This window comes from Hemiscyllium ocellatum, assembly GCF_020745735.1.
Source record: "Hemiscyllium ocellatum isolate sHemOce1 chromosome 15 unlocalized genomic scaffold, sHemOce1.pat.X.cur. SUPER_15_unloc_3, whole genome shotgun sequence".
NCBI lineage: Eukaryota > Metazoa > Chordata > Chondrichthyes > Orectolobiformes > Hemiscylliidae > Hemiscyllium > Hemiscyllium ocellatum.
Genome location: NW_026867467.1, coordinates 873843 through 899355, shown reverse-complemented (window position 1 = coordinate 899355; position 25513 = coordinate 873843). Strand labels below are relative to the sequence as shown.

Below are 25513 nucleotides of genomic sequence, written 5' to 3'. Positions count from 1 at the left end.
GAAGGATATCGAAGCTTTGGAAAGGGTTCAGATGAGATTTACTAGAATGTGACCTGGTATGAAGGGAAGGTGTTATGAGGAAAAGCTGAAGGACTTGAGGCTGTTTTTGACAGAGAGTAGAAAGTTGAGAGGTGACTTAATTGAGGTCTGTAAGATAATCAGAGGGTTAGATAATCAGAGGGCATCCTTTTTTTCTTGAATGGTGATGGTTAACATAAGGGGACATAGCTTTAAATTGAGGAATGATAGATATGGGACAGATGTTCAGGGATAGTTTCTTTACTCAGAATGTAGTAGGGGGCATGGAACACACTGCCTGCAACAGTAGGAGACTCACCAACTTTAAGGGCATTTAAATGTTCATTGGATAAACATGGATGAAAATGGAATTGTGAAGGTGAGATGAGTTTCAGGTTGATTTTACACTTCGGCACATCGAGGGCCAAAGGGCCTGTACTGCGCTGTAATGTTCCATGTTCTATGTTCTGTCCTATCCCCATTCCCTATCCCTGTATCCTCCTCCAGCCCCTTCACTGCAAACTGTGTCTGTAATATTCAGTTCACAAATAGGAGACTCATCGCATGCACAAAGGTTGCTCATCAACAGACACAGTCTTCCTTTGTTTACTGCAGATTTGCCAGGATATAACAGTGCCCTGTGAGGAAGGGGCCATCACATCAACAGGGAGAGGACGTTTCCCTGTGTCTTCCCACTGAAGCTGGGCTGGAATGGAATTTCTGTCCAACAATGAATTGGCTGCTTGACTCCAGCTCCCTTTGCTGAAACAAGATACTTGAAAACTGACAGTAACTGGCCATACACGAGTTGGTGATGAGAAACCAGACAGAATTCATTCAGTAACTGTGTACCCTGTAAACAATAACAAAGTCATGACAGAGTACCTCCAATTGTTATTTCTGTCACCATTTTCTTTCATTTTGATTGCTTTTGGACAACAGCTTTTGAAGATCCTCAGCTTTTGTTTCTTCATTTATTGATTTCTTCTGCCCACCCCAGTCCTTGCACCATTTTGGTCATTCCGTCATTGAAGTCTCTCCTGCCCTCCACCCATCACAGACTTTCCCTTCTGCTTTCCTTCCCACCTTTCTCCTGCAATCCAAGGAATAATGCAGGTGGTTCCTTCGCTCCCGTAGTCGGTACATTATCACTCACAGAGATACAGAGATACAGAGATACACAGAGATCATCAAACCACAGGCTCAAACAGAGACTGTGTTCAGTCCCACTCCGATCTCACAGTCCAGTGACATATTTATATTCTAACATTCAAACAGAGCAACAGAGAAATAAGTCATTTCCAATTCTCTGCACGCCATTCTGTAGAGAAATCCTAGGAGAAAGTGAGGACTGCAGATGCTGGAGATCAGAGCTGAAACATTCCTGAAGAAGGGCTTATGCCCGAAACATCGATTCTCCTGCTCCTTTGATGCTGCCTGACCTGCTGCACTTTTCCAGCAACACATTTTTAAGCTGTAGACAAATCCTAGCCTCCAAATCACAGCGACTATAAGATCAAAAAGGATGGCGTTAATCTCTCAATAGTTACCCACATCAACCAACTGAATAATACTTTGTGAAGGTTTATAATTGGAAAAGCTGTATTGTCCAGATGCTGTGAACATTAAATAAAAACAGAGACTGCTAGAAATACTCACTCATTTTCTCTGATGAAAGGTCATTGACCAGAAACATTCATTGTATTTCTCTCTCCACAGATGCTGTTTGATCTGCTGAGTATTTGCAGCACTTTCTGTTTTACATCATGTAGGTTCGCTCCATGTTCAGAATGCACACAAGTTATTTAATTAAAACAGATATTCCCATAGAGTTCAGGTTATGTATGATTGATATACGACAGAAATCTATTTGTACTTTACAATATTAAAGATACAATTACAAACACAAATGTGGAGATAAACATTAAATATATGAACATAATCCATCAGGCATACAAAGAATAACAGAGATCTCAGTGCTGAGTGGTCTCACTTCATGTACAATATCAAAGACTGGGAAACAAACTCAACATATTATATTTACAGGCTGAATGTCCAGATATTGAATTATTCCCATTGTCAATTTGAAAATCTTTAACTTTTGGATCAGGCTTATTCTTTTCCATAGCTATTTTAAAACTGATGTGGTAAGTGTTTGCCCACTAATATCTCAGTGACTTGCCCTGCCTTATTCCCCAAGAGGACGTTAAATTTTGCCCCTTCTCTCGGAGGCCATCTACATATCGATTGAGAAGGTTTTCTTGAATAAATTTAATAAATTCCTCCCATCCATTACCAGTCTATGTTTGGAAAGTTAAGATCTCTTTCTATTATAACTTTATTATTCTTACAGCTATCAGCGACCTCCCTGCATATTTAGAACATAGACACATGGTGGGTGGTACGGTATCTCAGTGGTTAGCACTGCTGCCTCACAGAGACTTGGGTTCTATTCCCACCTCAGGCGACTGTCTCTGTGGAGTTTGCACATTCTCCCCGTGTCTGTGTGTGTTTTCTCCGGGTGCTCCGGGTTCCTCCCACAGTCCAAAAATGTGCAGGCTAGGTGAATTGGCCACGCTAAATTGCCTGCAGTGTTAGGTGAAGGGGTAAAGGTAGGGGAATGGGTCTGAGTCGGTTGTGCTTCGGCTAGTCAGTGTGGATTTGTTGGGCCGAAAGGCCTGTTTCCACACTGTAAGTAATCTCATCTAATCAAAAAAAAATGCCTCACAGAACAGGCCCTTAGACCACGATGTTGTGCCAAGATTTAATCCGAATGTAAAATATAGTAACTTAACCTACGCACCCCTCAACTCACTGCTATCCATGTGCATGTCCAGCATTCACTTAAATGTCCTCAATGACTTTGCCTCCACCACCTCAACTGGCAATGCATTCCATGTATTCACAACTCTCTGTGTAAAGAACCCACCTCTGATGGCTCCTTTATACTTTCCTCTTAATATCTTCAAACTATGACTTCTCATACCAGTCAGTCATCAATTTGCTCCTCAGTTTCCCGCTGACTACTGAGGAATCTATGGTACGATCCCATCAAAGTGATCAAACTTTTCTTTTTTTCTCAGATCCATACACATTGTTTCACTGGGCGATCCATCAGGAACATCCTCTCTGAGTCCTGTTGTGATGTTTTCCCGAATCAAAATAGCCACTCCCCCTCTTCTCTTGCCTCCCCTTCCATCTTTCTAATGAATAGATCATTGAGCTCGATTTTAGAGTATCTGATCTCACTACTTCTGATGAAGAGTCACTGGACTTGAAATATTAACTCTGTTTTCTCTCCACAGATGTTGCCAGACCTGCTAAGTTTCTCTAGCAATTGTGCCTGCGGTTTACCCAGCTTCAGCAGCAAGTCATAGAACATTGCAGGGCAGTACAGGCCCTTCGGCCCTTGATGTTGCGCCGACCTGTGGAACTAATCTGAAGCCTATTTATCTGACGCTAATCCACTGCAGTCAATTTAGCGTGGCCAATTCACCTAGCCTGCACATTTTTGGACTGTGGGAGGAACCCGGAGCACCCGGAGAAAACACACACAGACACGGGGAGAATGTGCAAACTCCACAGAGACAGTCGCCTGAGAAGGGAATAGAACCCAAGTCTCTGTGAGGCAGCAGTGCTAACCACTGAGATACCGTACCACCCACCATGTGTCTATGTTCTAAATATGCAGGGAGGTCGCTGATAGCTGTAAGAATAATAAAGTTATAATAGAAAGAGATCTTACTTTCCAAACATAGACTGGTAATGGATGGGAGGAATTTATTAAATTTATTCAAGAAAACCTTCTCAATCGCTACATTAAATTAGAGAACTAACCTACACACCCCTCAATTCACTGTTGTCCATGTACAAGTCCAGCATTCACTTCAATGTCTGTAATGAATCTGCTTTCACCACCACCGCTGGCAATGTATTCTGTGCGCTCACAACTCCCTGTGTAAGGAACCTAACTCTGACGTCTCCTCTATACCTTCCTCCTAACACCTTAAAACTATGACCCCTCGTGGCAGACTCATGAGATTTGTTCCCCCAGACATCAACATTTTAATCTTGTTGTATTTGTCTTGTTTCATATTTATGCTCAATGTAAATGTATTAATGTCAGCAGCTCAAAAATAGTCCCTCTCTCTTAGTTCATTCAGAAGATCAGCTTCATTTCAGAAGATCAATTCCTGAATTGCTTTTCCTCTCACTGAGCCCTTATGTTCTAAAGAGGTCAGTTAAATATGATACAATAATCTTTTTGCTCTGTGTCTTTCACACTGTTCATATTGCGAGATATTTGAGAGATGAAATTCCCAAATACTCTACTACTTCAAAATATTCAAAAATGTCTGACATACAACTCTTCCGTTTTCCTCAGAAGATTTGGTCATCACTTGTAAACTACTAGCAGTGTGGCTGCCACCGTTTTAAAAATATTTCAGCTGAACCCTTATCGCGTCTTTTGTAAATTCATTGAGTGTATCAATGAGGGCCCTGTTAACCAGAGTGGAGGAGGAGAAACAGTTGAGGATAAAGGGATGCATAGAGTCACAGAGATGTCCAGGATGGAAACAAACCCTTAATTCCAATTTGTCCATGTTGACCAGATATCCTGAACGCATCTAGTCCCATTTGCCAGCATTTGTCTCATATCCCTCTAAACTCTTCCTAAACATGGACCCATCCAGTTGCCTTTTACGTGTATTTACATGAGCACTGCTCCCCGAGCCCCCCCACCCCCACCCCCCGCCCGACTTTCTCTGGCAACTCATTCCATACACGCAAGAACTTGTGTGAAAAAGTTGCTCTCGAGGTCCCTTTTAAATCTTTTCCCTCTCAACTGTGCCTTCCAGTTTTCAACTCCCCTACCCTGGGGAAAGGATCTTGGCTATTCACCATATCCACGCCTCTCATGATTTTATAAACCTCAATAAGGTCACCCTGCTGCCCCCACCCCAGTCTCCAAGCTCCAGGCAAAATAGCCCCACTTGCAAGGAACTATGAATCATTCTTTTGCTAATTATCTTAGTTGTGTTCTCTATTAATGATCTCCCTGTCAGTCTAAAGAGAGACAGTAATTGCTTCCAGCACAAGGGAGGGAGAAGCTCATATTAGATACACGCTGGTTGAAGGTGGCATCGAGTCATAGGGTGGTACAACATGGTACAACTTGTCCATGCTGACCAGATGTCATAAATTAATCTAGTCCATTTGCCAGCATTAGCACCAAATCCCTCTCAACCCTTCCTATTCATATACACATTCAGATGGCATTTAAATGTTGCAATTGTACCAGCCTTCACCACCTCCTCTAGCAGCTCATTCCATACACATCAACCTCTGCATGAAAAAGTTGTCCCTTAGGTCCCTTTTAAATGTTTCCCCTCAAACCATAAATCTATACACTCCAGTTCTGGACTCCCCCACTCCAGGGTAAGTACCTTGTCTATTTACCCTATCCAGGCCCCTCAGGATTTTATAAACCTCGATAAGGTCACTCCTTAGCCTCTGATGGCCCAGGGAAAACAGCTCCAGCCTATTCAGCCTCTCCCTTTCACTCCAACCACCAACCCTGGCAATACCCTTCTAAATCTTTTCTGAACTCTTTCAAGTTTCACAATATTCTTCCTATAGCAGAGAGACCAGAATTGAATGTGGTATTCAAAAATGGTCTAACCAATGTCCTGTACAGCCACACCATGACCTCCCAACTCCTAATCATTGCACTGACCAATAAAGGAAAGCATACCAAATGTTTTCTTCACTATCCTGTCAACCTGCAACTCTACTTTCAAGGAACTATGAACCTGCACTCCAAGGTCTATTTGTTTAGGGACACACTCCAGCACTTTACCATTAAGTGTATAAGTCCTGCTCTGATTTGCCTTTCCAAAACACACTACCTCCATTTATCTAAACTCCGTCTGTCACTCCTCAGCCTATTGGCCCATTTGATCAAGGTCCCACTTTACTCTGAGGTGACCTTGTTCACTATCCACTGCACCTACAAATTTGTAGTTATTGTAAACTGACTAAACACATCTCCTATATTCATGTCCAAATCATTTATATAAATGACAAAAGGTAGTGGACCCAACACCAATCCCTGTGGCACACTGCTCATCACAGGCCTCCAGTCTGTAAAGCAACCCTCCACTACCTCTGTCTTCCACCTTCAAGACAGTTCTGTATCCAAATGGCTTCTTCCTGTATTCCATGTGAACTCACTGTGCTAACCAGGCTACTATGAGGAACCTTGTCAAACATCTTACTGAAGTTCATATAGAACATGTCCACTGCTCTTTGCTGAGTGATCCTCTTCGTTACTTCTTAAATAACTCAATCAAATAGGTAAGATATGATTTTCCACACACAGAGCCATATTGACTATCCCTAATCAGTCCTTGCCTTTCCAAACATATGTAAATCCTGTCCTTCAGGATTCCTTCCAGCAACTCGCTCACCTCCAATGTCAGGCTTATTGGTCTATAGTTTCCCAGCTTTTCCTTACCACCTTTCTTAAATACTAACACCACATTAGCCAGTCTTCCGGCACCTCACCTGTAGCTTTGATGATACATTTATCTCAACAAGGGGCCCAACAATCACTTCGCTAGATTCTCACAGATGTCTAGGGTACACTTGACCAGGTCCTGGAGAGTTATCCACTTTTAAGGATTTTAAGTCATCTAGCACCTCCTCCTCTGTAATATGGACATGTTTCAAGATATTCGACGTTTCTGGCATAAGCCCTTCTTCAGGAATGAGCCCTGAAGAAGGGTTTATGCCCGAAACGTCGAATCTCCTGTTCCTTGGATGCTGCCTGACCTGCTGCGCTTTTCAAGCAACACATTTTCAGCTCTGATCTCCAGCATCTGCAGACCTCACTTTCTCCTCCATATTTCAAGATGTCACTCGTTATTTCCCATGTTCTATATTTTCCATGTTCCTTTTCACAGTAAACACTGATGCTAAACACTAATTTATTATCTCCCCCTTCTCTCGTGGTTCCACACATAGGCTGTCTTGCTGATCTTTGAGAGGCCCTATTGTCTCCCTGGTTACCCTTTTGTCCTTAATGTATATGTAAAGCCCCTTTGGATTTTCCTTAACCCTATTTGCCAAAGCTATCTCATGTTCCCTTTATGTCCTCCTGATTTTCCTCTTAAATATAATTCTATAAGCCGTTATGCTCTTCTAAGGACTCACCCGATCTCTGCCGTTTATGTCTGATATCTGCTTCCTTCTTTTTCTTGACTAGAACCTCCATTTCTTGAGTCATCCAGCATTTCCTCCACCTACCACCTTGCCCTACACCTTCACAGGAACATAACTTCTCTGGAGTTCCATTATTTCATTTTTGAAGGCATCCTATTTTCCAGCCATCCCTTTACCTGCAAACATCTGTCCCAACCCAAACAACTTTTGAAAGTTCTTGCCTAATACCATCAAAATTGGCCTTCCTCCAATTTAGAACTTTAATCTTTAGATCAGGTCAGTGCTTTTCCATCACTATTTTAAAACTAATAGAATTATGCTCATTTGCCCCAAAGTGCTCCCCCACTGACACCACAGTCATCTCAGTCTGCCTTATTTCCCAAAAAGACATCATGTTTTACACCTTCTCTACTTGGTATATCCACACACTGAATCAGAAAATTTTCTTGTGCACACTTAAGAATTTCCTTTCCATCCAAGCCCATACTGTTCAATTTATCAAATGTATATTATTCTAAGGCATTAGTTTTCACATTCAACACCCAGACTACAATGTACCCACTTATGATAGACCCATTTGATTTGAGTTCCATTGAATCCAGAGAACACGTAGACATCTACTCTTTCATAAAGACAATGAAACTTGTTCTGATCCCCAACTGATGGTAATACTGGACCAGAATCAAATCTGGCTTGATGGATCATAGGTTTAATTTTCTGTTGCTAAGTTAGTTAATGTGGTGGTTAGTCACTGAGGCAGATTTGATCCGACTGGATTTATCCATTCCTTTTTGGGAAGGACATACTATATGGTCACTGTTAGTGTCAGGGTCAATACTATAGATGAATAGGGTCAACAGCTTCACTTCAATACCTGAGGGCAGACTTGATAACATATGAAGATTATGCCATGATCTTGAGAACTGCTAACATTTTTAGAGGTGCAAGGGTCTTAATTGAAATGTAAAGGTAGTGAGGATTGAGTAGATGGTGATAATCCTGTCATCAAACAGTTTGGATCAGGTGTGAGTTGGTGACAGCCTGTTTGAGTGCTCATACTGTCCCTTGGTTGGCTGTTGGTTCAGAGCCATCATCAGCTGATGATCACCAGGTGATGGTCAGAATACCCGTGTGCAGCACGATGCACCGAATGGCCTCCTGCTGCATTATGCCAATTCTGTGATTCTGTTTTCCTCATTGTTTGGGTGTACACGTGTTTCAACACCGTATCAAAATTGAGATTGGGAATTCAGTAACAATCAATCACAATATCTGAACATGTTCCATTGTTTTAACTCACTGTGTTCTGTTGTACTGTGTAGTTTCTCCCCCATACCCACTCAAGCTCACTTCACTCTCATTGACAAGACCCATCCCGGCTATTCAACTTGGAAAAGAATGATTTGCATTGATAGAATATCTGTCACAATGATAGGTCTTTTCAAACTGCTTTATGGTCAATGAATCCCTCCAACGTATAGTTGCAGTAAGAAATGTGACATTGAGTGTTCACAAACACAATGCGGTAATGACCAAATCACTGGTTTCTGCATTAATACCTGGGAGTAAATATTGAACAGAACTCTGGGATGACATCCCCACTCTTCATCCCAGGCTGTAAAAGGAACAGGATGTGAACATAGGAGATGGCTCATTGTGAACTTCCAGTCTTCACTTGATTCAGGGAGGATGCTATAGAATCAGACATTTCCAATCCTTGCTCAAAAAGATGTGAGCTCAGTCCTCGTAATGGTAGGCCAGTCAGTTTAATGTCAGTGAGGAGGCAGGTTTTATAAGTAATAATCTGGGCAAAAATTGATAAACACTGGGATATTTCTAGTTCATCACAGAGCCAAGACACATTGTAAAAGCAGGCTTGTGCTTCACTAATTTAATGGAATTTTTGGATGAAGTAACAGTGAAGGTTGATGAAGGGAATATGTTGGATGCTGTTTTGGAAAATATTTGACAAAAATGCCACATAAAAGGCTCCTGACAATGTTGAAGTTCATAAAGTAGGACAGTCGGTATTAGTTTGGATGAAATCATTGGCTACAGGACTGAACAGCAATATTACATCTTTCCTGTTGTGCATTGACCATAACTATGTTCCGTACTCCAGCTGTAGCCTAACCTATCAATAAAACCTCCAATGCTTCAGCTAGTAAGAAAATGTATGATTTTGTGACCACTGTATAATCCTCCCACTCACCTTCAAGGACTTGTGGACATTCACTCCAAGGTCCTGTCTCTCATTATGTCGCTCTCTGTTCCCAGTTCAGTGTATTGTCACACTGTCTGTCTCCCTGTGTTCACCGGTCAGTGTATTATCTCTCCATCTTTCTTTCTTCCCAGTTGTGTGTTCTCTGCTTGTCTCTCACTTTTTCCAGTAGTCTCTGTTTTTCTCTCCCTCTGTTCCCAGCTCACTATGTTGTATCTCTGTCTTTCACTATTGCCAGTTCAGTGTATTATCACACTTTCTGTCCTCTCTATTCTCAGTTTAGTGTTTTATCTCTCTGTTTCTCTTTATTTTTAATTGTATGCTCTCTGTTTCTCTCTTTCTCCACTCCCAGTTCAGTGTTTTGTCAGTTTATCTTACTGTATTATCAGTTCAATGTGTTGTCTCTTTGTCTCTCTCCATTTCCAATTCACTGTGGGTGTCTCTCAATCTCTATTCCCAGTTCAGGGTGTTCTCTATCTCTCTCTATTGCCAGTTCTGTCACTCCCTGTTCCAGTTCAGTGTGTTGTCTCTCTGTCTCTCTTAACTCCAAGTTGTGTGTTCTCAATTTGTCTCTCACCTCTCCCAGTTCAATGCATTCTCTGTTTCTCTCTCTCCATTCCCAGTTCATTGTGATGTTAGCTTATCTCCTTCTATTGCCAGTTCAATATGTTATCATTTTTTGTCAATGTTGTCTGTCTATCTCTCACTATTCCCAATTCAGTGTCTTGTTACCCTGTTTCCTTCTTTTCCCAGTTCAGAGTGTTGTATCTCTGTTGCTATTGCCAGTTCTGTGTTGTTACTCCATTTCTCTCTCTGCATTCCCAATGCAGTGAGATGTCTCTCTGTCTCCCATTTTCAAGTTCATTGTGTTGCCACTCTGTCTCTCTCTAATCCCAAATCACTGACTCTAATTACCTGGTGGTCTAGTGGTTAGGATTCGGTGCTTTCACCATCATGGTCTGGGTTCGATTCCCAGTCAGGGAACGAGTGCGTTTAATTTTTTTTTTGGGTGGCACGGTAGCTCAGTGGTTAGCACCGCTGCCTCACAGCACCAGAGACCCAGGTTCAATTCCCGCCTCAGACAACTGTCCTTGTGTCTGCGTGGGTTTCCTCCGGGTGCTCCGGTTTCCTCCCACAATAGGTGAATTGCCCTGTAGTGTTAGGTAAAGGGGTAAAGGTAGGGGAGTGGTTCTGGGTGGGTTGCTCTTCAGAGGGTCAGTGTGGACTTGTTGGGCTGAAGGCCCTGTTTTCACACTGTTAGTAATGTAATCTAATCATTATGCCTCTATTTCCAATTCAGTGTGTTGTCTCTTTCTATCTCTAATCCCAGTTCACTGTCTTGTCACTGTCTCTCCCCATTCCCAGGGCAATATCTTGTCACTCTTTCTCCCCATTCCCAGTTTAGTTTGCTCCCTCACGATCTATTTCTATTGCCAGTTCATTCTGATGTCTATCATTGTCCATCCTTAATTGTGCAAAGGGCAGTTAAGAGTCCATTTGCTGGTGACATAAAGGTGGGTAGGAAAATGTGTTGTGAAGACAAAACATGTGGCAAATGGAGAACAATGTGGCAAAGTGTGAAATGGTGCATTTTGGCAGAAAGAATAATAAGGCAACATATTACTGCAATACTATGGCTGAAGAGCTCAGGGATGGAGACGAATCTGGGTGTCTTCAGATACAAATCACAGAAAGGTATAGCAAGTAATCAGGAAGGCTAATTGTGTTACATTTTATTGTGAGAGGAATTGAAAGCAAGAGTGTGAAGGTCCTGCTTCACTTACCCAGGATGTGGGTAAGGCCTCATGTGGAGTGCTGTGTACAGTACCGGTCACTGTACTTACGTTAATGTGTCGAAAAAGGAACAGGTTTACTAGGCTAATACTCTGAAGGAGCGGATTGTTCCTTATATTTTTCTCGGGATTTACTCAATCCCTGCTCTTAATACCTGACATCTGCTTCCTTCTTTATCTTGACCAGAAACATACTTACTCTAGTTATCAGCATTTCTTACACCTACCAGCCTTGCCCTTCAACCGAGTAGGAACATACAGTATATTAGACTCCTATTATCTCATTTTGAAAGTTTGACATTGTCCAGCCGTGCCTTTACCTGTGAATATCTACCCACAACCAACTTCTGAAAGTTCTTGTATAATACCATCAAAATATGCCTTCCTTCAATTTTGAATGTTCACTTTTAGATCTGGTCTATCCTTTTACATCATTATTTTACAACTTACAGAATGATGTTCGCTCCCCCACTGATACCTAATTCACTTGCCCTGCCTTATCCCGAAAAGAAGGTCACGTTTTGCACCTTCTCTAGTAGGTATATCTACATACTGAATCAGAAACATTTCTTGCACACACTTAACAAATTCTTCTCCATCCATTTTACAAAGAACATTACAGCACAGGAACAGGCTCTTCAACACTCCAAGCCTGCACTGACACATTTTGCCGTCGATATTAAAACTGTCTTCACTTACAGGATCCGTATTCCCCTGTTCCCTTCCTATTCATGCCTGCTGCTGGATGCTTCTTGAAAATTACAATTGTATCTGCTTCCATTGTCTGTTCTGGCAGCGTGTTCCATGAACTCGCCACCCTTTCCATGATAAACATGCTTCACTTATTGCTTTTAAACACCCCCCTGACCCCTGCACCTTGAACCTGTGTCCCCGAGTAACTGACTCTTCCACCCTGAGAAAAGGCCTCATACTTTCCACCCTATCCATGCCATTCACAATCTTATAAACTTCTATAAGGTCACCGCTCAACCTCCTGCATTCTAGTGAAAACAAACCCAGTCTATCCAATCTTTCTTCACAGGTAAAATCCCCCATTCCAGGCAATATCCTGGTAAACCTTTTCTGTCCCCTCTCTAAAGGATCCATATCAGAACTGTACGTGTTTTTCACTGCAGCATAGGAAATTGAGGGGTGACCTTGTTGAGGTTTATAAAATCATGACAGTGATTGATAAGGTGAATGACAAGGGTCTTTTCCCTAGTGTGAGGGAGTTCAGACTCAGGGCCATGTTTGTAAGGTCAGAGGAAAAATATTTAAAGATTGAGGAGCAACTCTTTTCCCCAGAGTGGTTTGTGATGGAATGACCTTCCAGATGAAGTAATGTATGTGAGCACAGTTACAATGTTTAAAAGATGCCAGCTCTTGATGCCAGTCGTTTTTTTTTCTTGATTCTGTGCTACTGAATGTCCAAATTTCTGTGACATGCATTTCCAGAGGACTAACATGGCAAGGGAGTACATGTTAAATAGGAGGACCCTGGCAAGCACAGAAGATTAGACGGATCCTGGTTTGTGTGTCCAGCCATCCGTGAAGGCAGCAGGATAGGCAGGTAAGGGAATTAAGAAGGATCAAAGCCACTGAATACATGAACAGGGAGGTGTCATGTTGGAGTTTTACAGGATTTTGATGAGACCACAGCTGGAGTACTGTGTGCGGTTCTGGTCAGCGCATTATAGGAAGGATGTAATTGTACTGGAGGGCGGGGGGGAGTGGGGGGGGCAAAGGAGATCCACCAGGATGTTGCATTAGATTGAGCATTGCCTAAACCTGCAGGAGTGTTCTGCTGTCTGCGTGTGTGTGTGGCTATGGTAACCCACCCAGCCTGCACATCCCTGGACATTATGGGCAATTCAGCATGGCCAATCCACCTAACTTGAACATCTTTGAAATCAGAGCACCCGAAGGGTACCCAAGCAGACAACATGCAAAACTACACACAGCCACCCAAGGCTGGAATCAAACTCTGGTCCCTGGCACGATGCTCTATCAATGCTAACCTCTGAGCCACTCTCAGCCAGGGGAATTTTTTTTTTGGATTCATATCAACTTGCTGTGCTCAGATTCACAGCTTTATTATGAATGGTCAAATCACCATCATTCCAATTTCGCATGAGAGAGAGAGAGAGAGCGAGAGAGAGAGAGAGATGGTGGTGAAGTTTGATTTACTATTGTCACTTTTTTTCAAATAAATTCATGGGATGGGGGCATCGTTGGCTAGGCCAGTATTTATTGGCCATCCCTAATTGCCCAGAGGGCAGTTAAGAGTCACAGGACAAACAGGTAACCACCTTCCAGTCTCCTGACCCTCTCTTCATCCAAGGGATACCCCTCCCACATTGTTGTGGGCTCAATGGCAGGTTCCTTCCTGAAAGAGCATCTCAGTCCAGGCTGGGGCGTGGTTTATTGGGCTTGGCTGGCTCTGTGTTCTCTCTGGTGGTAGGTTCTCCGATCCAGACTGCTCACCATCGTGATCCTCTCGTTTACTTCACCCGGGCAACACCGGTCCAGGAATGGCCGGAGAGAAGCGGAGACCGGGGAAGGAAATGCCTGTAGCCAAGCAAGCAGGCAACGAGAGGAGCCTGGACTCCGACAGAGAAACAACGGAACATTGGCTGGGTTTCATCCAGAGGAGGGCAGGAGGAGTTACCGAGAGAGAGTTACAGAGGGAGAGGGAGAAGTTACAGAGAGAGGCAGAGAGGAGTTACCCAGAGAAAGAGAGAGTTACCGAGAGAGGGAGGAGAGGAGTTACTGAGGGAGAGGGATGAGTTAGTGGAGGCGAGGGATTACAAAGGGAGAGGGGTTATAGAGGGGGAGGGGTTACAAAGAGGTAACGGAAAGAGGGAGAGGTGTTAAAGTGGGAGAGGAATTCCAGAGGGAGAGCAGTTCTGGGGGGAGAGGGAGTGAAAGTCGGAGCCATTCGTTGAATCTTGGGGAAAAGGGAAGACAAGAGTCTCACAAGGAGAGAGGACTGGCTGGGGCGACCTCTCCAGCAAATTGCAATCACTCCTTCCCCAAGGCCTGGTGGAGGCAATGCTGCCCAGCACAGAAGGCATCCATTCTGCATTTACCTATTGCCTATAGGCTGGGGACACTGCCCTCTGGAAAGTGCCATGCCCAAGCTGAGCCAGCATTGTGCCCACTGTTCATGCCTCAGATCAGTGCTGTGTGTGTTCAGGGTGGTCTTGTTGTGCCAATGGCTGCTGGTCCAAAGAGGAGGGGGCAGGCTGACTCTCAGGCTGGTGAAACCAGGCACCAGTCCAATGCAGGAACACCTCCTGTTGGTCGAGGAGAACTCCACCTGTTGGCACATCATCCAGGGGGACAGGCAGGAGTTGGAAAGGGCCCTCTTCAACTCTATTACTGTCTCCCTCAAGCACCAAGCCTGAACATGACCCGAAATTGCAGATCGTTTGTGACGGCCCACAAGTATATCACTGTCCCCCTGAGCCCTGAGGAGGAACACTTCCCCTTGGCTTACTCCATGGTCATCCACCAGAGCATTGAGATGTTCAAGAGGCTTCTACGGAGCATTTACGCCCCACAGAATGTCTACTGTATCCATGTGGACCGCAAATCCCCGAGTCCATTTCATGCGGCCATTCAGGCCATCGCTTCGTGTTTCCACAATGTCTTTGTCACAGCCAAGCTGGAGTGGGTCACCTATGCTGGCTGGAGCAGAGTTCAGGCGGATCTCAACTGCATGAAGGAGCTGCTGGAGAGCCCTGTCCCCTGGAGGTACTTCATCAATGTATGTGGCCAAGACGTCCCCCTGAAGACCAACTGGCAGATAGTCCGCGGCCTCAGAGCTCTGAACGGCTCCAATGTGATTGAGTCAGATCCTGCGCCAGGGTTCAAAAAGGTAACCGCCTTCCTGTCTGCTGGGCCTCTCTTCATCCAAGTGTTTTCCATCCTCCCTCTCTCCATCATTTCTCTCTCCCCTCCAGTCCTTCACTCCTGTCTGTACAAAGAGAGACAGGGTTGTTAAAACTGTTCAGTTGCATGGAAGGAGGTTCAGAATGTACAAAGGAATATAGAAGAGTTGGAGAGTGGAGCTGCAAACAGAGCAGAAGGGCAATTGACGTTTCAGGCCCCTATGAGCCTTCTGGCTCTTGACTGCTTTGAGACACCTTCCGACCACCTCTAGGACAGCCCATCCAGATTACCCTTTCTCAGGACGACAGCGTTCAGAATGGCCTACCCACCTACTAGCTCTAGGGGCAACTGGCATCAAGGTGGCCTACCCACCCTCTGGTTCTTGGGGTGACAGCTTTCAGGACGATCCATGAACGTCCCAGCTCACAGTAAAGCCTGCCAGACCAAGGGACACACATGACACACAAGACAGGTTTACCCACCATCTAGCTCTCGGGGAGACTGTCATCAGGGTGGTCTACCCGCCTACCCGGGACAGCCTACCAACCTTCAGGTTCACAGGATGGCCTACCTGCCCTCCAGCTCTCGAGGTGACAGCTTTCAGGATGACCTATAAGCCTCCCAGCTCACAGTAAGACCTACCAGACCCAGAGACATACAAGACAGTGCAGGTGATAAGCCCAACAAACCATACGACAGTTAATTACCAACAAACAGAGTCCTTTCTAGTCCAGAGTCCATTAGTACAGGCATTTCTCTTCAAAATGTAGAGTCCATTTCCAGGCCTGAGGGGTGGAGAAAGTGCCATACAAGGCCTTGAAGAGACCACATCAGAATCAGTCTGTACATTTTTCTCTCATTTAAAACATAAAATAATTATATTGACAGCAAGTTTCACCTGCCTTTTTCATGGGATGAAGGCTTTATCTTATGAAGGAAGGTTGAACAAATTGGCCTTAACACATTTAAGTTTGAAAATCTGAGAAATCTTTTTGAAATGTATAAATTTCTCTGAGGGAACATAAGGTGGTTGATGGGACATTGCTTTCTCTTGTAGGTTTGACAAGATGTTTTGTAGAATAAGATATTGTCAGACTCCTACAGCACTGAAAAATACCCTTTCATCCAACTCATCGATGTCAACCAGGTATCCTAATTGAAACTAGTCCCATTATCCTGTGTTTGGTCCATATCCCTCTACATTGTCCAATTTATGTTGTCTGTGAAATCTTGTAATTGTACCCACTACAACAATTCCTTTTGGCAACTTGCTCCGTATTTGCACTACCCTCAGGTCTCACCTTAATCCTATGTCCTCTGAGTTTGGACTCCCCCATCCTGGGGCTATTCACTTTTATTGATTTCCCACACAATTTTATAAACATCCAATACTCCAGTGAGAAAAGTCCTAGCCTATCTAGCCTCTCCTTATAACTAAAACCCTGCAGTCCTGGCAACATCTTTGTAAATTTATTCTGCATCCTTTGTAGTTTAACAACATCCTTCCAATAGCAGGGCGATCACAAATTTACCCAGTACTCCAAAAGTGACCTCACCAAATGCCTTGCAGAATTATTTTCCCCTGAGAGGGCTGTGGCACTGTGTAAATCTCTTCTGTACAAAGTTGCGAAGGCTGAGTTGATGAAGTTGTGAAAGGGTGAGCAAGCTGACCGTTTTTTAAAAAAAGATAAGGACCCCGGGGCAACCGATAGAAATGTGGTATTGAAATTGTAACCAGATGAGCAGTGATCTTCTTGAATGGTGGAGCAGACTTGAAGGGACGAATGGCTGACTTTTGCTATGACGTTGGTGGAGACAGGTTATGCCTTAGTTCAAGTAAAGAGTAGGGAGTTTTCTGACCACTCAGCTGAGGAAAGGGCTTTGGTGTCCCTCCTGATAACATGAACCTTGAAGTTAATCTCCCTCTGCGCCAGTCACAGAATTAAAGAATTCTTGCCGAAGGATGCCATTCAACCAATCGTGTCTGTAATTATTCCACATCTAGTACCAATCTCCTGCATTTCCACACACAACTCTGGCAACATTGTTGTAAATCTTTTCTGAACCTTTTCAAGTTTCACAACATCCTTCCCATAGCAGGGAGACTAGAATTCCATGCTGTATTCTAGCAGTTGCCAAATCCAATGTCTTGTTCAGCCACAGCATGACCTCCCAACTCCTACACACAATGCACTGACCAAGAATGGCAGGCGTAGCAAACACCTTCTTCAATACGCTGTCTATCTGCGACTCCCTTTTCAAGAAACTATGAAACTGCATTCCAAGATCTCTTGTTTCATCATCACTCCCCAGACTTCACCATGAAGTGTATTATTCCTGCCCTGATTTGCCTTTCCAAAATGGAACACCTCACATTTATTGACATTAAACTCCATCTGGCATTCCTCAGCCTATTAGCCCATCTGATCAAGACCCCGTTGTACTCTGAGGTTGACTTGAAATATTACTCTGGATGTAGGTTTGCTGGAAGGTTCATTTTAGATGTTTCGTCGCCATACTAGGCAACATCTTCAGTGAACCTTCCAACTCAGCAAACAAACCTACATCGAGAATCTCAACCTGAACTACAAATTATCTCAAACTTTGTTGATATATTACTGTCATGTATCTCAAGTTACAGTAAAAAATGTTGTCTTATGTGCTTTACAGACAGATATCGATAGGTTAAGTTGGCAAAAATGTTGGCAAATGGAGTGCAATGTTGGGAAAATGTGAAGTTGTTCATTTGGAAGGGAAATCAAAAGAATAGAATATTATTTGAATGGAGAAAGCTTCAGAAAGCTGCAACACAAAGGGATTTGGGGGAACTAGTGAATGAAACATGGAAAGCTTGCACATGGGGGGCAGCAGGTAATTGGGAAGACTAATGGAATATTGGATGAAAACAAATTTCTGGAGAGGCTCAGCAGGTTGGGTAGCATTCGTGGAGAGAAAACAGAGTCAATGTTTTGAGTCTGGTGATCTTTCTTCAGAACTGAAGTGGAATGTTTGCCCTTATTTGAAGGGGGTTGGAGTATAAAAGTCAGGAAATCTTACTACAACTGTGCAAGGTGCTTGTGAGAGCACATCCGGAGTACTGTCTGCACTTCTGGTCACCTTATTTAAGAAAACATGTTGTTTCATGGGAGGAAGTTAAGAAAATGTTCAGTGGGATGGCCCCCATTATGGATGGATTGTCTTAAAAACAAAAGGCTAAACAGGATTCTACTCACTGGAGTTTAGAAGAACGAGAGGTGACCTCATTGAAATGGACAGGATTAAGAGGCTTGACAGGACAAATGCTGAAAGGATGTTTCTCCTCATGGGAGTGTCCAGGACCAGGGGGTGTATTGTCTCAGAATAAAGGGGCACCAGTTTAAGACTGAGATGAGGTGGAATTTCCTCTCTCAGAAGTCTGTGAATCTTTGGAATTCCTTGCCACAGAGAGCTGTCCTTGTATATATTTAAGGCTCAGATGGATAGATTCTTGGTCAGTGGGGAATTAAGGGTTACGGGGGATAGAACATGGTTGTGAGGAATGTTGAATCAGCCATGATCCTAGTGAAGCTGGCTTGAGGGACCAAATGGCTGACTCCTGTCCCGACTTGTTAATGGTCTTACATTTACTGATGAAACTGTTCAAAGATGTTATCGCACAACTCTGGAGCAGAAGCGACTTGAACCTGGGTCTCCGAGGCTCACACCGCATGGATCCTAGTTTACTTTATATCATGCACTTGACATTGATGCTGGTAGTTATGGCTGCAATTCGCACCAACCTGCCTTAGATCAAATTAATGAAGCAAAGCCACTGCAGGTTTACAAAAGGTAAGTCTCCAACCTCGCATCATGCATTGATGAAGCAGCTGATAATTTGAATGCAGAGAATGTTGTCTGAACTGGATTCAATGAAGTGTTTCACTAGGCACTAGATAAAAATGGCTGGACAACAAAATTGACAACACAAGCCCTGATTCATGGATCTTGTTTTAGACGAGAGGTTGGTCGGTTGGTAGGTGGGAATAATCCACACAGCTGGGACATATAAACATCAAGACCCGGAGCAGGAGAAGATGATTTGGCCCTACATGACACCCACCATACTGTATGATCATGGCTAATCCTCTACCTCAATGCCATACTACCACTTTCTCCCCATGCCTTTGATGCTTTTGAAACCTAAATATTTGTTAATCGCATTCTTGGATATATTGGATACATTCAATAACACAGCTTTCTGTGGTACAGAATTCCATAACTCACTATCCTGTAATTTAAGAAATGTTTCCGCATCTCAGCCCTAAATAGACGACTGCTTTTATTCAATATGTCAGTGATATCAATCTTGGAGTATGTGGCAAAATGCCCATATTCAGGGCAATGATAAACCTGGAGGATTGGCAAATGGTGAGGATGATGTAAATTGTCCAGAGTCATCACAATGAACAGACAGCATCCAGTCAGAGGTGAATACAGAAGAGTGTAAGGTGATATGTTTTGGGAGAAGGATGTGGAGAGGTAATAGAAATGTAATGGCACAATCGTAAAGAGTGCACAGGGTTAGAGGGATCTGGCAATAAACATTCATCAACATTAGAAGGTGGAGGAGGCCGTAAGAGGGTAGAAAAGCAGAAGTCTTCATAAATAGAGGCATTGATGCCAATAAATGGTTGAGTTATGCTGCATGTCGAATTGATTTAGCCCCTGCTGGATTGTTGTGGTCATTTCCAGTGACTTTAAAACGATGTGAGGGCCCTCAGGACAGGGAGAAGAGGAGATTTCGCAGAATGGTGCCAGGGTTTAAGTTGGATGGCTCAGTTGGAAAGGTCAACGATGCTCCCATTGGAACAAAGGAGATTGGGGTGAGGTTTATTCAATGGGTATAGGGTGAGCACTCGGTAATGAAGTCAAGGAAATATACTTCACTGCTCACCGATTGTACAAATGCAATGGAATGCAGATGTAAGATTTTGGGTTAGAGGCATGGTGAGGATAACTGAGGAATTGAAATGCAAATGAAACCTAAACTACATTTGTATGAGATGATGGCCAGTTCCGATGTAAGTTGGATTTAAAAAAAAAAGTTACTTGTATGTATGCTCCCATACATACAGGGAACAAGAGTAGGCCATTGACCCTTTTGATCCTGTTCCACCATCCACATTCCTGCATACCATCAATAATCTATCCTCCCCTTGGTAACCAAGGATCCATATCTCCCATGCATGATGCCACAAGGACCGAGGATAAAAGATATCTTTTGACACAATGTGAATAAAGTGTCTTGTATCTTGCGGAAGGGGTGGCATGGTGTCTCAGTGATTAGCACTGTTGCCTCACAGTGCCAGGGACCTGGGTTCGATTCCAGCCTTGGGCGCCTGTCTGTGTTGAGTTTGCACATTCTCCCCATGTATGCATGGCTTTCCTCTGGGTGCTCTGGTTTCCTGCCACAATCCACAAAGATGTGCAGGCCAGGTAGATTTGTCGTGCTAAATTATTCATCGTGTTTGGGTGCATTAATCAGGGGTAAATATCAGGTCGGGTAATGGGTGTGGATGGTTTGCTATTCAGAAGATTGGTGTGGACTTGTTGGGCCAAATGGCCTGTTTCCATTTTTGTTTTCTTCTTTAACCCCGCATTACCGCCTAACTGCGGTAGTGCTTATTTTTTTCCCCAGCACCCATGGTGTGTGTGTGCAGGTGTGAGACACAGTGAAAGACACAAAGTGCACAAATCTTTATTTAAATTTCCACCACCAGGAAGAAAGGAAACACCCGTGTGGCCTGTGACAAGCAGTGCCCTTCACATCAAAGAGCAATGCTGTGTGATCAAAACAGTGGAGGGGAGGGCAGGGACTAAATCAAAATAAAGGTGGAGGGGGAGATGCACTCCACTCCCTGCGGTGCCCACCTCTCCCTGAACAACTCCAGGGTGTTGGTGGACACCGCGTGCTCCTTCCCCAAGGACACCCGGGCTCTACCGTAACCGCAGAAGAGGGGCAGGCAGTCGGCCCTAACGACCCCCTCCACGGCCCGCTGCCTGGACCTGTTTATGGCCAGTTTGGCCAGGCCCAGGAGCAGACCCATGAGGAGGTCTTCAGACCTGCCCTCCCTCCTCCGTACCGGCTGCCTGAAGATCAGGAGCGTGGGACTGAAGTGCAACCAAAAGCAGAGGAGGAGGTTTTTGAGGAAATCAAAGAGGGAGTGCGAATGCCCACACCCAGTATACACATGGTCCACGGACTGGACAGCACCACAGAACAAGCAGTTGGGCTGGGAGTCCATGAACCGCTGCATGCAGCACCCTCCACCCCAGATCCCCGAGAGAAAGGGGGAGGACTCCCGCATAGAGAGCCCTCCACTGGGGATCCCCACCGCCCGGTGGCAAATGGACACGCCAAGGCGTGTCCGGACGGTGGATGAGGGAGAAGAGGTGGACGGTGTGCAGCAGCAGTCTAAACAGGGCCTGCCTTTTTACGTCCCTGAAAGGAACAAAATTAAAATTCCGGAGGCGGCTCAGGTTGTGGGGCACAGGCTCCCGCGGGAAGTACGGGACCTTGGGGCCAATGTGAAATTCTGTCCGGGCTGGGGTGAGTGTGGATGGGATCCCACCACACACCTCAGCGTCCTCCAACTCGAGCACTACGTCGGGTCCGAGCACTGCCATTTTAAGGCGTCGGATGGCGGTGGTCACGTACCGGACGTCTACCGCTGCCCTGCTCGCTATGTCTTGCAGCAACGTCCAGCCCAGGCCCCCGGCACCCAGCATGTCCCCGACCCTGTTCGCCCTCACCGCCATGGCCTTCCCCTCCGATAGCCACTCGAACCTGCGAGCACGGAGGTGCGGATTCCTGAGCAACGGCTCCCTGACGACAGCCGCTACTCCTGCAGGAGGGTAGGCGCGGTGCGATTCGACCATGTTCCAGACAGTGATCAGGTCCTGGTAAAAGACAGGCAGCACCTTGAGGGCGACCTCCAAACCGTCACGGTCGACGAACAGGAGCTGCATATCGTAGTTGAGGTTACGCACATGGCTGAAAAAAGTTGATAGGGCAGACATTTGAATGAGTCGTCACCGTCACAAGGACGTGCAATCTGTCCAAGGTTATCTAGAGTCACCAAAGCTGCCGGGCAAGCCCGGATTGGTTTTGGTCTGATAAATACACGCATCCCCGCATGGGTCAGCGCTCGTTTGCATGTATTAGCTCTAGAATTACCACAGTTATCCAAGTAACAGTTGGAGCGATCAAAGGAACCATAACTGATTTAATGAGCCATTCGCAGTTTCACTGTACCGTCCTTGAGTACTTAGACATGCATGGCTTAATCTTTGAGACAAGCATATGCTACTGGCAGGATCAACCAGGTAAATGGCCTGTTTCCATACTGTAGAGAACATATTGTGTGGTGTCCTGCACACTGAGGGAGGAGCTTTGGCTTCAAGTCCTACTCCAGGAGCTGAAGGTGTCTTCATTGCTATTGTGAGACACCCAAGGGTATGGGCCAAGTGCTGCAAAATGGGATGAGAATAGCTCGGAGCTTGTCTTTTTGACCAGTGCAGACGCAATGGGCTGAAGGGCAACTTATTATTTTGGTGCTCTAAACCTCAATAACCAGAGAGCATGGAGTCATAGCATCATACAGTATGGAACCGACCCTTCAGTTCAACCTGTCTGCACTGACCAGTCATCCCAATCTGACCTAGTCCCATTTGCCAGCCTTTGGCACATATCTCTCTAACCTATTCCTATTCATGTCCACATCTAGATGCCTTTTAAATATTGTCATTGTACCAGCCGCCTCCACCACCTCTTGGTAGCTCATTCCAGGCACACATCATCCGCTGCGTGAAGAAGTAACCTCTCAGGTCTTTCCCCTCTCACCTTAAACCTATGCTTCTAGTTTTGGACTCCCCCACCCTTGGGAAAAGACCTTTGGCTGTACAGCCGACGTGGAAGGAATCAAAATGGGGCAAGAACAGAAAAGGAGGTCAGCTAAACAATTCTGAGCAGCAACAGAAAAGTGTAGCCAAACACGTATGCAAGCTAGCTAGCTTACTGAAACTGGCTCCAGTTAAGTGAGAAGACAGGAAGACCAAAACAACACTCAACAGGTTATGTAGAAGTTTAAGGTCAATGATCTAATGCTAAACATCATGTACCTAGATCAGGATCTGATTGATCAGTTGCGTTGCTAAGGCTTGAAATCAAAATGTAATGCATGAAAAGGGAACGCTGATTTGTGTGTAAAAGTGTGATTGCAACTGCCTGTTTCAGACTCTCCAGGCAAGGGTGGGCTTTGACCCGGCTGGTTGAGTCTTCTTGCATGTATGTGGTAAAGAAATCTGTGTGAGGTATACTATCATCCGGCTGATCATTTCAACATCTATCCATGCCCCTCCTGATTTTATGAACTTCTGTAAGGATACCCCTCAGTATCCGACACTCCAGGGAAAATAGCCCCAGCCTATTCGACCTCTTACTGGAGCTCAACCGCTCCAATCTCGGCAACATCCTGGTAAATCTTTTCTGCACCCTCTCAAGTTTAACAACATCCTTTCTTTCGAAGGGCAACCAGAATTGTATGCAGTATTTTAAAAGTGGCCTCACCAATGTCCTCTACAGACAGTAGATCACATTTGGTAATGGCAAAGGCATATCAGAGATAGTCAAAAATACTCCTACTTATAGACAATAGGTGCTGGAGTAGGCCATTCGGCCCTTTGAGCCAGCACCACCATTCATTATAATCATGGCTGATCATCCACAATCAGTATCCTGTTCCTGCCTTATCCCCATAACCCTTGATTCCACTATCTTTCAGAGCTCTATTCATCTCTGTTACAGTTGCAACATTACATCCCAACTCCTATACTTATTGCACTGACCAATGAAGGTAAAGGTATCAAACACATACTTCACCACCCTGTCTATTTGCAATGCAACTTTCAAAGAACTATATCCCTGCACACCATGTCCTTCTCTCTAAGGCAAAAGCACTGTGTTCAATTCCCACTCCAGGAGTTGATGACCACAGGAAAGTGTCTCCATTGCACTGGTGAGACATGAAAGGCGATGTTCCCAGTGCTGGAAAATGAGACTGGAGTAGCAAGGAGCCTGTTTTGCCAGCGCAGACACGATGGGCTGAAGGATCTATTTTTCTGGTGCTCTCAACCTTTATGACCAGAGGGCACAGCTTGAAGTGTATTTTTGGAGCCAGATCCACTGGGAGAGTTTGAGGATGAGTTTTATGTTGGCTCAGCGAATGAGCATTGGGAGATGGTTTAGGAGGCAGGGATATGGGGAAATAGGCAGGTGACTGGCACTAGGCAATAGGAGTGCGAAAGGTCTGAGGGGCTGAATGGCCTTGTTCTCCACTGTAAGGTGAGTAACTGAGAGAAGGAGTGTGCATGGATCTTGCTGGAGCTGGAGGCAAGGAGAGTGCAGAGGAATTGGGGAGGGAAAAATCCATAGGCGAAGTTGAAAAGCTATCATTTCTACTTTCTCGTTTTCTCACTCTCTCTTGCGCTTGTCTTTTAGAAACGTTGGCAATACCACCACGATACCCTCGACCAAGTCGTCTTGACGGCGCAACTGAAAGACCAGCCGAACATCAGCACCTCCATTTTGGTGGGCAGTGCCTACTTCATGGCCACCAGAGAGTTTGTCGGCTATGTGTTTGCCAGTGCTGAGATCCAGGCCTTCCTCAAGTGGTCGGAGGACACCTACAGCCCGGATGAGCGATGTGTGGGATACCCTGCACAGAATGCCCAATGTACCCGGCTCAATCCCGTACACCAAAGGGGCCACCAGAACACTTGGCCGGGCAGTAAAGTGGTCCTTTGAGGCTGGTGACGTTGCGAGGGGTGCCCTGTACCCTCCCTGCACGGGAAGGTATCGCCACTTGGTTTGTGTGTATGGGGCAGGAGATCTACAGTGGGTGGTCCATCAGAGATATTTCCTTGCAAATAAGTTTGACCCCAACATGGACAACACGGCAGTACAGTGCATGGAGAAATATCTCCGAAACAGGACACTTGGTAAAACGTGGGCTGGGTTGGAGGTTGGGACAGAGTAAACTTCGGTGATGGTGGTAGGCGCGGTGGGTGAGACATCGGAAACACTGAGAGACTGAGCACTGTGAGACTGTATACTATACCCCTGGCTGTTGTGGAGGCCAGGCACTGTGAAACTGCATGCTGCAACATTGCCACTGTAGCACTAGGCAGTGTGAGGCTGGGCACTATAGTGTTGGGCACTGTGGAGATTGGATACCTTAATACTATCCACTGTAACACTGGGCACTGTGAGACTTAGCACTGTAACATTAGTTACTGTGAAAGTCAAAATGTGCAGTGCTGGAAA

General features: G+C 44.9%; 1 pseudogene; it reads left to right on the top strand.

Moving 5' to 3' along the window:
• The first annotated feature begins 373 nt into the window (after positions 1 to 373).
• On the top strand, positions 374 to 25226 carry LOC132806813 (beta-1,3-galactosyl-O-glycosyl-glycoprotein beta-1,6-N-acetylglucosaminyltransferase-like; annotated as a pseudogene).
• The last annotated feature ends 287 nt before the right edge of the window (positions 25227 to 25513 follow it).